This window comes from Amia ocellicauda, chromosome 10 (genome assembly GCF_036373705.1).
Source record: "Amia ocellicauda isolate fAmiCal2 chromosome 10, fAmiCal2.hap1, whole genome shotgun sequence".
Lineage (NCBI taxonomy): Eukaryota > Metazoa > Chordata > Actinopteri > Amiiformes > Amiidae > Amia > Amia ocellicauda.
The window spans coordinates 4,037,578-4,053,244 of NC_089859.1; positions in this window are offsets into that span (position 1 = coordinate 4,037,578).

Below are 15,667 nucleotides of genomic sequence, written 5' to 3' on the forward strand. Positions count from 1 at the left end.
CCTAAACTTGTCCCTCTTTGAATAGCTGAATGTGACATTACAAAGTTCATTCACTGTGTAATGAATATCCTGTGAGCTTGATATCCTGCTAATTGAATCCAATAGCATAATCCTCAGTGCAGCCGAAGGAACAACTTTTGTCGTATTGATACACAACAGCACCTGTTGGCTGTCAGACACACACGAGGACATCAGGACAATATTTCTCCAAGACCTCTAAGAAAGAATCAGAGTGAACTACAGAATTGTGTGAACATATATTAAACTGCTAACCTCCACAATACTAAGTTTTCTCTGCATAAAGTCCTCCAGCTGCACACACTTTGTCACACAAGTTTTAAGTTCAGGTTACTTGTAAGACCAGGGTCTAATTTTAAAATAAGAATATAAGAAAGTGTCCAGTCGAGAGGAGGCCATTCGCCCCATTGTGCTCGTTTGATGTCCATTAATAACTTAGTGATCTAAGGATCCTATCCAGTCTATTTTTGAATGATCCCAAATTGTCGCTTCAACCACATCAACCAGCAACCAGAACAATCTGAACTCCGCATGGCACACACAGTTCAGCACACTGCTCTGAAACAAACCTGCATCTGTAGTCGTGTTCATTGGCATTTGAAGGTGAGGAAAATATTTATTCACACTAAACACAGTCATGCATGTGATTGGAAAGACGTGCTGCTGCTTCTTTAATGCCTCTAGTAAAAACTTAATCTCACATAAATTAGGCAAATCATTGTCTTTCTGCTATTTGAACAAATGTCCTCTGTTAGAATTAAGAGAGAGTTAAAGGGGAAGTAACAACAATATATATAACATGTCCATAATAAACTGCTTTTGGGCAGAAAAGTAACAGGTTTATTGACATCTGAACTATGGCTTTTACTTGATGTTGAATGCATTAGGGAGACGGAAGAACACAGATAAGTGTTTTTATTTACAGATGGTGGGTGGTCACATTGTTGGGTGCTACATGTGAATTCATTACTTTTTTGCTAAGATCAATGATAACCACAGTTATCTGTGGAAATGAAGCACAAAGCAGGACAGAGGAAGCTGTAATAAAACATACAGAACTGTTAATATTGTAACACAGAGTGAGTCAGCTGCTGTGTGTAATAGAGCAAATCGGATTATATTGAAGATCCAGGAGAGCATCTGTCCTGAAACACCAGTAGCCCCACTGCCTTTCCAATGCACATGCTTTAATTTATGACTTAAACAGGTTTTGATTGTGTATAGCTGTCTAAAGGAGATAAGGGTTGTAAAATGTGGCTGTAGTTGACTTCCTGGTTTTCCATCTTCCTGTTCAAACTTATCCAGCAGTGGCTTCACCTCAGACATTGTAGTGAGTTACATCAGGTTGGAAAGTGAGTGGCAGTGACTTCCAGAGAGGAACCACATATAACACAACATGCATCATATGCAACATTAACAATTGACTGTGTTAGTGGACAGTAAGACATGTATATCATTCTTCTTCCACTAGGCATGAAAATGTTCTCACCTCTATCTTGCAAAATAAGTTAACTGAAGCACAAAGGACATGGTTGAAAAACAAATAAGCAACAAAGAAATATTCATAAGTAGAAAATAATTAAAATAACCTATAAAATAATTGAGTATACCAAAGGAAAGTTCGTTGAGCATTTGACTGATGTAAGTGTAACTTCATGAGCATGTGAACATAAGGCAGCCCAATTCTGATGCGCAGCAAGGCTGGCATTGCAATAAAATAACAGAACAACATTCAGCATCTAATTAGTGGCTCACGGCAAGGTTAGTATTGATGAAAGTGCATTTCTCCAGCCGTAGACATTTTCATTATGGAAATGTAATGGATAATTCTCAACCTGGTACTTCACAGTGTGTTGATTTGTTGTTGTGATGTAATCTTGGGTGGATTAGTAGATTAATTTATTATAGGTTTGGAAGTTATTTCACAATGGCTTGCGAAATGCAAATCAAAATCAAACGAGCTGGCCATTCCTTCAGATGCAATGTCCTTTTTACTTCTTCTTTCTACAAAGCTGTACTAAGTATTACAATAGAAATTGAAGAATTAAAAAAGCCGAACACTTTTACAAACACTACACAACAACAACATCATCGACATATTGCAATTCAGTTTTGTTGATGTGTTTAATTTAATGTCCATTAGTTTCTAAACGTTTTTTCTCAGTTCATCTTTTGAATTAAAATATTTGTAAAGCTTGAAAATATTATCTTTGAAATACAATACATATACTACATACAATACACAGAAGTATAATAAGGAAGTGTTGCCTTTAATTGTTGCATTCCCTTATCAATCCATTCAAATAATTATAATAATATAATAAATACTTTTCTGAAAGACTTTTGTTGGGATTGTGACTGATAAAGTGGGGCATTTCAGGTGAAAAGAACAAGAAATGGTCACAATCTGACACTTAATATTGTAACCGTAACATAATAACATCAAAATATATTTTCATCCTCATAATTAAGTGAGAGGTTTTCCAAAGATAAGTGAAGAACATTCTTTGAGCTTTGGCAGACATACAGGCACTTTCTCCCTTGATGCAATTAGATTATTGAAAACGCAATGTTGATAAATCAACTAGTACTTTCTGAATATCTGATTACTTTCTCAAAGCAAGACGTCTGAATCTTCTTTCCTTTTACACATTTTCACTAGGCTCACTAGGCATGCATTACATTAAACTCTCCGTTTCTGTCCCAGAGCCAACAAGCCCGTCCAGATCTGTAAGCACCTGCAGCTGGAGCTCAGATTAAGAGCAGAGAAACAGATTCTCTGGGACGGATATTTTATTAAAGGGAAAATTAGCCTTATTTCATGGCTCTAAGTGATGGACAGGCAAATTGATATGTCCATAGAGATGGGGAGTTGACTGGGGCTGATTTCCTGGCTTCCCAGTTTTGAAGGGAGTGCTTTGGTCTCCTCGCTTTCTTTCTCTTCCTACCTGGTGCCTCAATGAACCCGCTGTCCAAGGCCCCCTGTGGACCACTGTCTTCGACTGAGTTGAAACCAGTCTCCTTAAGCACAGCATCCACACAGCGCCTATCTCCTTGGACTGTCGATACCATTGGTATTGAGGTTGGAAAAAATGCTACAGTCGGACCAAAGCCGACCTAAAATCTAAACTGAGAATGGCAAGCTGCGCTGGCTTAGACCCTTCCTAACTGCAGTGCAAACGCAGCCAGCTTCACGACAGTCATGCACAGTGTGGGGGGGTTTGCCCTCTTGCTTCTCAGTGATGCAGGTACGTTTTTATTTTGTTTTATTTTTGTTTTTAATCTGTACTGACCTTGGCTCCTCTCTGTGTCTCTTCCCCTGGGTTGCAGCGGCTACACAAGGACGAGGTCAACAGAAGGCCCCCAACACAGCTCAGAGCAGGAGAACACAACAGCAAATTAAAACATGCACAGTCAACAATAAGGTTCACTCACCTCACCTGTCAATCTTAATCAATAAAAAGTTCAACTGAGTACATGGTGTCATTTTCATTTTTGTTTTAATTGTTTATCACAAAAAGGAAGCAGAAAAACAACAAATTAACAAAACAGTTCAAACTGAAGAGCTGTCTTTTAAAATTAATGCAAAGAAGAGACCTATATTTCCAGCTCTAGCTTGTTCCAGCTCACACATAGTTAAGCGAAAGGCAATCCCTGCTCCATGTTTTCTCCAGAGGTGCTGCTCCTTGCTGTCGGTCTGAGGGAAATGCTATGGCCCTCTCTTGCTCTCCTGGGGCCACCTGTTCTCAACGCCCACACTGGCCAATAGGAGGACAGACAGAATTACAGCATTAACCCATAAGGCACCTTCTGTTACACATCCATGCAGCACTGTCTGTCTCTGCCCTGGGGGTGTTACCCTGTGAGGGTGTCTCTAAGACAGGTTAACCACCTGACACTGAACCACTGGGATGTCCTAATGCTGGGGTCACACTTCACGATTTCTACAATATGACACAATTTTGAGAACGGTGGGAAGCTCACACTTTACAACGTTTTTCACCAAATGTATGTCTTTTGTGTCGTGCAGGAGTCACACTACACAATCACTTTAGCACAAGGGGACACACACTGTGGTCCGACACAGCCTCCAAACTCCCCAAAATCTCTCAGAAATACGCGTGATCCATCCGGAGAAAAAGTAAACAAACATGGACCTGGACAGTTACGGGTCACGTTCGTGTAGTGCAGATGTCCGCAGTTCTGCGCAGAGCTGCACTGCTCCACCGCGATCCCAGAACTGCAGAAATCTGCGCAACAAGCTCGCTGCCATTGCTGTTTGCGTTTGTCACAAAAAGTGTAGCGTAAAGAGGATGTGAAGACATGACTGGGGAGGCGAGGGCAATAGCCTGTATACTCTGCTGTGAGAGCTGGAGATGAGCAACAGTCACAGGCTCTATCCATCCCACAGTGTGATCATCGCATTGTAGGGATCGATATTTTGCACAGACCTGGGTCAATTTCTGATACTAACTGGTATTTGGAAAATATTATTTTCCCTGTACTCAAGTATTTTTAAATAATCTGCCCCAAAACAACCATTGTCATTGAAGTATTTGAATAAATACGTATGAAAATCTAATTCTCCTGTCATGTTTAGTCTTCCTGTTTCTTTTTTTCTTCATTCAGCTCAACTCTCATTGGCTGCTGCCGCTCTCCGTGTGACACTGATCACGTCACCCTACACGATCGGTGCTGACCGACTCGTAAATATTAAACGTGTTTAATAAAACCGCACACTATACACGTCATTGGTAGCGGCTCACGCCCCGACCAGGCTGCTTGTCCTCACGATCAGTTCAGATCTTTGACCTTACTTTGACCTTAGCTTAAGAGTGTAAACACAGACTGTGCAAAGAAGGGTTCATGTTGGAAGGAATGATCCAGATTCTCTTTCTGTTTTTACGGGAAGAATTCTTCACAATTAGATGCACAAAACACGAGCTGAAAGATGTTGAGTCATAGCAGTGACTTTATCTAGTGTCTCGTTCACTTTTTATTTTTCTCAAAATCGTTTAAAATAAACAATCTCCATATTCAAGGATAATATTACGTATGTTTAATTAATGAGGATTGGGGAGAAAGCTTAATTTTATCATATGCATATTACAGCTAAACTGCTATGAAAACACATTTGGTGTCATTAATAGATTAGACTTTAATACATAATGTATGACTCGCTCCTGTGAATGGTATATTTCAAATCCTTGATTGTTTTTTATGTTGGATTCATTGCAATGAGCTTTTCCCATTTTCCTAGACCAGGGGTGCACAATGTACAGCTCTGGTATGCCTTGAATGCTCTGCAGTTACCAAAAGAAACAATACACATCATCATTATGACACAAAACATCCTAAACTCAAAGAATTGCAAAGTGAAAACGTAATAAAAAAAGAAAAGAATCCACAGCTGTTGGGTCAACAAAGACCAAGCAAGGAATCAGACGCATGTATTAAAATTTCCAAATTGCTCAGCTAATTGCACAATCTGCCTGTGCTTTCACAGATGTTGAATCTGTAATAGACTGTCTAATGCAGATATCTGATGTGATTTGCAAAGAAACCAAAGCCATCTTTAAAAACACTGGCCTCTCAAGAGTGACTCTGCAGTATCAGGAACGTGTGTCTCTTGTCGCATTGCTGGGCAGAACCACTGCAATAGACATCATCAATTCTTTCAAGAAAACAGCTGAGAATTTAAACCTGCAGTGGGACAAGCTGGTGGCTGTAATGACTTATGAATGGTAAAACAAATGGCTGCATTGGGTGTTGAAAAAGCACATCAGGGACCAGGCCACACTATATCACCATATAATTCACTTGGAGGCATCATGTGTGCTGAGGAAGTATGGACTTTGTACCAGGAAATTCAGTCATTTTTGGAAAGCATCGATGCCTCTAACAGTGATAAGAACATAAGAACAAGAAAGTTTACAAACGAGAGGGGGCCATTCGACCCATCGTGCTCGTTTGGTGTTCATTAATATCTAAGTGATCCAAGGATCCTATCCAGACTATTTTTAAAGGTTCCCAAACTTTCAGCTTCAACCACATCGCTGGGTAGTTTATTCCAGATTGTGACTACTCTCTGTGTGAAGAAGTGTCTCCTGATTTCTGTCTTGAATGCCTTGAAGCCCAATTTCCATTTGTGTCCCCGGGTGCGTGTGTCCCTGCTGATCTGGAAAAGCTCCTCTGGTTTGATGTGGTTGATGCCTTTCATGATTTTGAAGACTTGGATCAAGTCCCCACGTAGTCTCCTCTGTTCCAGGGTGAAAAGGTTCAGGTCCTCAGTCTCTCAGTAGGACATTCCCTTCAGACCTGGAATAAGTCTGGTTGCTCTCCTCTGAACTGCCTCTAAAGCAGCAATATCCTTCTTGAAGTGTGGTGCCTAGAGCTTGGATGGAGAAAGTGAGGAGTCCACGTAGACTCCTAGGTCTTTCTCATGCGTTACTTCATCTAGATCTGTACCTCCCACAGTGTAATTATAGTGGACATTTTGTTACCTGCATGTATTACCTTGCACTTGTCCACATTGAATTTCATCTGCCAGGTGTCGGCCACAACTGAATATTATCTAAGTCCCTCTGAATAGCCTGTGCTGCCGATATTGTATCTGCTGAGCCACCTATTTTAGTATCATCTGCAAATTTGACAAGTTTGCTAACTATCCCAGAGTCCAGATCATTAATATAGATTAGAAAAAGCACAGGCCCTAGTACTGATCCCTGTGGAACTCCACTAACAACCTCACTCCAGTTAGAAGTGACTCCTCTAATCGACACCCTCTGTTTCCTAGACATCAACCAGTTCATAATCCATCTACTTACATTACCCTGAATGCCTACAGCTTCCAATTTGAGGATCAGTCTTTGGTGTGGAACCTAATCAAAATCTTTTTGGAAATCTAAGTATATCATATCATATGCTTTCACGTGATCTACAGCTGCGTGTTCAAATTTTTTAAATAAATTAGTAAGACATGATCTGCCTCGTCTAAACCCATGTTGACTATCTCCAAGAATATGGTTTTCATTGAGATGCTCCTCTATTTTCTGTCTAATCATTTTTTCCAACATTTTACAGGTGATGCAGGTGAGACTGATTGGTCTGTAATTTCCTGGCTCAGTTTTGTCCTCTTTCTTGTGGATTGGTGTGACATTTGCTGTCTTCCAGTCAGTTGGCACATCCCCTGTTCTAAGTGTCATTTGGAATATTTGAGTTAGAGGCCTATAAATAATTTCCCTCATTTCTTTAAGTACTGTTTGAAATATCCCATCCGACCCAGGTGATTTGTTTGTTTTTAATTCTGCTAGTCCCTTTAGTACCTCCTCCTCATTTATCCTGATCTCTCTTAGGGATTGACTGGACTGATTGTCAACCTGTGGCATGTCATCTGTTTTTTCTTTTGTAAAAACCTCTGTGAAATACTCATTTAGAATATTTGCCACATCTTGTTCGTTTTCCAAGATACCTCCATTTTTGCCCTTTATCTGTTTCACTTCCTCCTTTATTGACCGCTTGCTGTTGTAATATTGAAAAAAAGCTCTTTGCATTGGTTTTAGGTCCAAGAGCTATGTTTCTTTCTATTTCCCTCTTTGCGTTCCTGATCCCTTTCTTAAAATCTCTTTGCAGCTCAACATATTCTCCGTATTTTGTTTCGTCACCATCCCTTTTGTATGCACTATACAACATTTTCATTCTCTTGATATTTGTTTGCATACCTCTATTAAACCATTTTGGCCAGTGTTTTTTGTTCCTCAGTTTACTAAGTTTTGGTACAAATTGCTCCTGAGCCTCAAGTAGTATATTCTTAAAATATACCCATCCATTTTCAACTGACTCTGTATCCAGTGTGCTCCAGTCTACCTCTTCTAAGTGCCGTCTCATACCTTCAAGGTTTGCTTTTCTAAAATTGTAGACCATTGTTTTAGACTTGGACCTTGTTTTTTGAAAGAATGCCTCAAAGCTAACCATATTGTGATCACAATTTGCCATTGGTTCTCTAACTACTGTCCCCCTGACTCTATCTTGGTCATTTGAAAATATCAAGTCAATACATACGCTCTCTCTGGTTGGTTCCCTGACAAATTGAGTTAGAAAGCAGTCATTTACCATTTAAACCTTTTCTATTTCTGGTTCTGTAGTCCCTGGGCTTTCCCAGTCTAAGTTTGGGAAATTGAAATCCCCCATTATAACAGCCCCATCCTTGCTACATGCAGTCCTGATTACACTGTACAATGCAGCATCTTTCTGAATATCTGAGTTTGGTAGCCTGTAACACACTCCTACCACTAATCCTCTAGATCTCTTGTTCAAAAGTTTCACCCACAAAGATTCTGTTCCGTTACTGGGATCTAATACAAGTTCTTCTGCCTCAATGTCATTTTTCACATATAATGCTACTGATGATCTCTGCCACTCCACAGTGAGACGGCCAAGCTGCAGAAACGTTGTAAAGAGATTCTTTGCTCTGCGAAATGAGATCTTGCTTTTCTGCAGGGAAGGGAGGACCTGAAGGAGGACAGCGCCCGGTCTGCTGTTTCTAACCATCGTAACCACCCACTTGAATTGAATCTAAATATGAATTCACAGGGAAGGGAAAAACTCGTCAGCGATTTGTTTCAAGCCGTGAGCGCAAATTAAACTGGACCTGTTCAAGGAAGGGCAGCGGACACGCTTTGCAACGTGCCAGGAAGCCTTTGATCCTGATGAGCCCCACTGGAGCCATCAATCACATGGCTCTGAAGAACTACAACTACTTTCACACAGATTCACGTCACAGATTTATTCACCACAATATCACAGGGTTTTCAAAGAACACATGTCTTTGATACCAACCATTTCATATCTTTGCTGTCACAAGAATATAATTAAAATCCACATCTGAATAAAATACAAAAATAAATAACTGTATTATATCCTCACACATTAATGTACAGGAGATCATCCGTATCTCTCTCAACATCTCATTGCAGCCAATTTATTTTAGTTATGAGTACAGCGACCTGACCGGTCACTGTGCGGGGGTGACAACCAGTCTCTGAAGGAGGACTTCTACAATTGTCTCACACAAACGAGCTGCATCTTGTGGTCCTTTACCCAGATGTCTATACAGTCCAGGGTCTGCTGGGAGTCACAGGCGTGTACAAGACTCCACCTCTGAGCCAGGGTCATGCCATCCACATATCTCTAATGCTTTGGGAAATCTAGGAGGGCACTATTGATAAATGCCAACAAAATAATAATAAGAAAATAATAAGAAGATGAGCCACCTTCAGACTCTTTGCCGACACTTTCTCTGCAGATGCATCTGGTGTACCAGACGATGTTTAGCTTGAAATGACTGAACCTCAGTAATCCACAGCCTTGAGGAGCAAACACAGGGAATCACCTCTAATCCTATGATCATTGGATCACTTAGTTATTAATGGACACAAAATGGGCACCATGTGTCCTTGACCCATGGTGCTCATTTTGTGTCCATTAATCATTTTAGTTTGTAAACTTCCTTATGTTCTTATGTTCTATCAATCCCTGTAGTTTCCTAATCTCAGCAGGGAAGCATTGACATTGATTTCAATCTTACATCTGTGAGCTGCTGTTCTCCCTTCTAAAAGTGAAAGACTCACCTGAGAACAAGAGTGGATGATGAAAAGATGCATTTGGATGAAAAGATAACACAAATAGAAGATGCTGAGTAAATACTAACATGCCTTCTGCTATCCTGATTAATTGGAGATTTGTGGTATGGGGAAATTTGCATTATTTCAGTTTGATAAATCCCACTTGGCATTTGCAATAAGAGGTGGCAAGAGATTCTGTGGTTTGATTAAAGAAAAATTGAACTATTTGGTCTAAATGCAAAGTGTTATGGGAGGTTTTTCAGGGTAAATGACAAAAATGAAGGGATACAGGTAAATGCCTGAGGAAAACCTGCTTCAGTCTGAAAAACACCTCAAACTGGGATGGAGATTCACCTGTCAGAAGGACGCCAATGACCCCAAGCACACAGTCAAAGTGGCACTGGAAAGGCTTAAAAACTTGTCATGAATGTCCTAGAGTGACCCAGTCAAAGCTTGCATTTGAATACAACTGAGAATCTGTGGCAGGACTTGAAGATTGCTGTCCATTTACAATCCCCACCCAGCTTGACAGTGCTTGAACAATTTGGGCAAGAAGAATGGGCGAATATTATAGAATCCAGATGTGAAAAGCTGGTAGAGACTTACCCCAGAAGACTACCGACTGTCATTGCTGCCAAAGGTGGATCTACCAAGTATTGACTCAGGGGTGTGAATACTTCTCAAACCAAAACATTTAATTTATACATTTTTAATTAACTGTTATTTCACCCAAAAAATCTCCTGCCTCTTCAAAGTGTTGAGTAGGTTGTGTAAGTTAAAGGAACAATACATCCCATTTAAATGCCTAAACATTTCAGGTTGTAACACAACAAAATGTGAAAAAGTCCAATCCTTGGAATACTTCCTATAGCCCCTGTAAGTAGGGTTGGGTTGAGCTGAGTGGGGGGTTGTGGTATGACAAAATCAGGATTGAGCCCACTTGAGGTATTGTGGGTTAGTTGATAAAACACCAGGACGGAAGGTACCACTTGAAAACCCCAGAGATGTGTCCTACTTCGCTCAGTCCAGACTTGTCATGCTGAGGTGCTGGGAATGGCGCACATATCCCTATAGCCAGCATAATACGTCAACCATCAACACCAGGCAGAAAGGTATCTACACCATCTGATGGAAGGAAAACGCAAATGGATGGAGACGCAGGTGGATCACTCTCACGGAAAGGGAAATGGAGACACAAAGGAAATGTACAGCATCGTAGGTCACTGTCCAAGGATGGATCACATGAGCTGACTGTGAAGTTTCGTCTCAACCGGTGCTCGTGTTAACATCTACTGTCAGGCTGTGGAAATTGTCTTTTTAAAGTTTTATTAGAATTCATCACCTTTCCTCCCCTGCTAATCTTCTTGCCGACGGAAAATTTCAAGGGCAGTCAAAACCACTTTTGGACATCAATGAGAATACAGGTGTATTTAAAATAAAAAGCAATTATCCACCTCCCTGCGGGGCTTTATTAACACTGATGTTCGAGTCTTTACAAATCACAACATGCTCCTCCATCTCCTTTGAAATCCTCGTTTTCGAGACGCTCGGGATCACAACCCTCGTCGGCTTCGTTTGTTTCTGCCGTAATCACCGCCTGTGTGTCGCCGGGGCTGCTGATTTGGGTGTCGAATATTCAGCGGCTCTCAGGCGTAGGCGAGAACTGCAAATTCACATATGTTTCGTAATTGTGCAATCTTGCTAATTGTAAATGCTTCAGTACTCATCTTTGTGTTTACATATCTGAAAATTAATGTGCTTAAGGGAAATGTTTTTTTTAATTATTATTACTATTTCAAATGCAAACAGCAATTTCACACATACTAATTAAATATGTGCTCTGGAAATGTAACCTTGTGTGGAAAAGACTGAGTCTGTGTTCGAGGACAAAGTAAAGTTTGTTTGAAAAGTTAATCTCAGCACTGATGAGGGTGGGGTGTTTGGGAAGTTATGACATTTAGCAGCACAATGGAAAGCATTGAGACACGGAGGACTCTTAGCTTTTGATCACATGCAGCAAATCAGGAGTTACAAAACACTAGTCTTGATGACTTCCTTTGTGCTCAATGTTTGTATATTTAATTCTATATAGTTTTACCATACTTTGAAAGTATTCATACCCTTCAACAATGTTCTTCAGTGATGCAATAAAAAACTAAAGTGTGGGAAGCCAAGTATGGACATGAATCACACGTGCAGGAGGTTCTGGGAATGTATGTTGAAGCTGCTGATAGCCTCTTCTATGAGGAGATATCTCTCTTTCTCCTGGTCCTTCTCTGAACCCCCTGAAGTGAATCCCTCTCTTGGTCTCAGCTCTGACTGTCATGGGTCTGCGGCTTCAACGCTTCTTATTGCTAGTAAGTGTAAACATATCTTTACTCTACTAGTGAGATACCTACTACTGGGGTTGCAGGTACCTAATTGTATTCTAATTTGCTGGCGTTTGAACTTGATCAGTGAAGGGAAACACTGTTTTCAAGGTAAATAGTAACTTTCTAATTCCAGTACCTTCTGCAAAAATATATCTGTTTTAAGGTTTGCATAACAGGGGTCGTTTGAAAATAAATGCCGTCCCAACACTCTACTCGAGGGGATCTAAAAAAAAAATACACATTTTGTATGATCATAATGATCATAATTATTGCTTTTAGAAGGCATACATAAATGACAGAAAAGTATTTTGTTTCCACTGGAAAGTTGATTTAAGTATATATTTGTATATGCAATGAAAAGCATGATTGTAGACCCCTTTGTGTATCTTATTAAATGTTTTATGATGTATATATATCAATTGGGCATACTGTATTACAATATGTAACTGTGACTGTTTAGGCCTATATGAAATAGACAGCATGGACCTGCCATGTTACAGAGTGTGTGTGTGTGATTTCACTCAATGTATTCCTTGTTTTTTGTAGTAGTTCTGTCATGAAGTTCAGTAGACTTTGACACCTTTGTCAAGATATTCATCAGTTTTGTCATCCATTCTGTTAGAGATGTTTTGTTGTCATGATGAAATGGCTGAGAGCAGGAAGGTGATAGATTAGATAAATAATGCCAACGCAATAATAAAAAATATTTGTCTACTTTTGACACCATTTGGTTTAAAGTGATGTGGCCAGTGTGAAAGCTTCCATAGGAAGTATTATATTCAAAAACAGTATTGACATGTTACATTTTAATGCCTTGACACAATGTGCTCAGTGTGAAAGAACCTTTTGACTGACTTTGAAAAAACTAAAATAATCCTGAAAGTCTTGTTGCCAATATGTCAATATTTGGTCAAATGCGAAAATGTATGTATTCCAAGGTAACACCACTGAATGTCTTTCCAAAGTGAGTAAGTATCAAACTAAAGAAACTTAAAAACATAAAAAAGTCAACACTGTTGTGAGATACACAGTGATTTTCTGTTCAAACGAATGACAAACTTTCAACTCTAAATTAAACTTCTGCTGCAGTTTTAGTTACGACAGTTCAGTGTCTTGGGTTTGGAAATCTGAAGTGACAGAGATGAAGAAAACTGAAGCAGGAAATTGTCCGGACACTTGTTTTATTGTTTGGGAGAAAATACAATAGTGAGAGTAAATGGTTCTGCTATTTCACATTCAAAACACGGCTTTGCTGGTTCAGGACGGGCAGAAGACCTTGCGGGTGGCATTGGATGCCCACGGCGACTTCCAATCACCATCTTACTCATTCATTGCTTTTACTTCAAAATGGGAAATTTGAAGTTCAACAGACTTGGATGCTGTTCGCAAAGATGAACTTCAAACATTTCAATCTTTATAGCCTCCTCTGCAGGTGATGCTCACTGTCGACCTTTTAAGACAGACAGACCACTAACTCACTACCCACACAATGTAAAATAATAATAAGCTGTATATTTTCACATACTTGTGTTTTTCATTGCTACAAAATTAATCAACTAAATTATTGCAAAACCCTAGTCCTTAGCAATGCGAAATAATTGTGCCACCTTCTTTATTTCTAAAATATATAGGTGTGAAGTCCTTATGATAAGTACCATAATAAATAAATAAAATAAATAATAAATGTAGTAGATCATGGAATTAATGATGATTCATTCTAAGTGTTCCATAATTATTGCAACTCACGCATTAAAATACACTTTTTAATGTTTGTTGTCCAATTTAATTTCTGTGCACATTAAATGTTTGATGTATTTTATTTAAATCAGTATTAAAGATAGGGTGTGATGAACTAATTTCAGATCTGGAGGACCGGCCAAGATTTAATTCAAGATTTGTTTAAATAATTTAAACAAATTACATAGTCTTTTTTCTCTACTTAGTGCTGTACACACATACAGTTACATTGTTTTAACAGAACAGTCTGAAACCTCTTATGAAAGGAAAATGCCAGAATGCACCATGCTGTGTTCCAGTAAATTATTTATAACAAGACAGAGTTATGCAAAAGAAGGGTTTCCTGTTTCGATGTTTCCTGCAGCCATTTCTTTAATCAATAGTGTGGCGCGCATGACATAACAAATTCTGCAGATCGGTTCGGCATAATTCTTCCGCTTGGATATAGTTATTGCACAAACATAAAGGGATCAATTAAAGCATAAAGATTGTACTGTTTCATGTGGGCATGTTGCCTGCATTACAAGATGGGATTTCAGCTTCCACTCCACTAAGTGCTTTTTCATGCCTCGCTGCAGCTGCAGTATAGATTCCACCCAATCGCGTCTGAAGTTGTGATAGTCATTGCAGGATAGTGTACAGCAGACCATCTATACAATTTGTTTCACCTTATGGGTAATATGTCTATGCTTTCCTTCAACTCTAGCGAAATTCTGGGTATTTACTTGACAACTTTCTCACGCTTTTTGAAGAACTGAATCACAAAGGTTTTCATAAAATCTGGCCCCTAAGTGGAGGAACGACCTGCCCACCGAAGTCAAAACAGCAGAGTCCCTGACCTCATCCCGGCGCTTACTCACTCATCTCTTCCCACAGCACTTGTAATATCAGTCCTCTATCCCTGCTAGATGCACTTCAGCTTATTATGCTCCTCGCGTTCTTGATTGTTTTCCTCCTTGCTCCCTTTCCCATAGCCCTCGTCTGTAACCCTACATCTTGACAGCACTAAAAAAATAATAAAAAAAAAAAAAAAAATAATAATAATAATAATAATAATAATAATAATAATAATAATAATAATAATAATAAAACATGCTCTTCCGTGTTTGACATGATTTGAATTCTGATCAATGCATAATTTCCTCAGAAGAGGGCATCTGTGTTTATACAGATGAATGGGAACAGAAAAGTCTCTTAAGACATTTTAATTCCTAATGAATCTGTAGCAATTGCCCGGGGAAATAAGAAAACGCTTTCTTGCTAGTTTCCAGAAATATGAAATATGTATTGTTACACATGTTAATTACCATATGACGTCCATATTTTGTTTCAGTTTTGCTCATTAATGTTCTGCCTACAAGCAGCGGATTTAGACTTCAGGGTTTCCCAGAGTATTTATAGGGAAACATAGTGCCTCCTATTTTGCCAACAACAATAAGATAGCTTATGCTTGAGGTAATAAGCCAACACAACAGGATAATGTTTAGGACGGTGTAAATATTGTAAAATGGAGAGCTATCAGCCTTAGCTAAAGAATAGCTTAATTGCTGCCGATGTACTGTACTAATTGATCTTAAGATCATAACCTGCCAACAGTGGTGGTAGGTTTGCAAAATATGTCCTGGTGGTCAAGATAGCTTTTTTTTTAAATGACTTCGACAGAGAATAAGAGTTCCCTGTGCCTCCCATCCCTGGAACAGAGAGGTTGTTTCCAAAACCTTCTGTAATATAATGTAAAATGGGTAAAATCATGCAGGTAACACTTTACAATATGTCTTCCTACTTACATAGTAGGCTCGTGATTGTGTATCTCTGCAATCTTTACAGTTTCTTCCAGGCTGATTTGGCGTTTAACAAACTAAAATGGTAAAATGGATTTAAAGAAAAGTATATAATGATGAAATGTGTAATTATTCA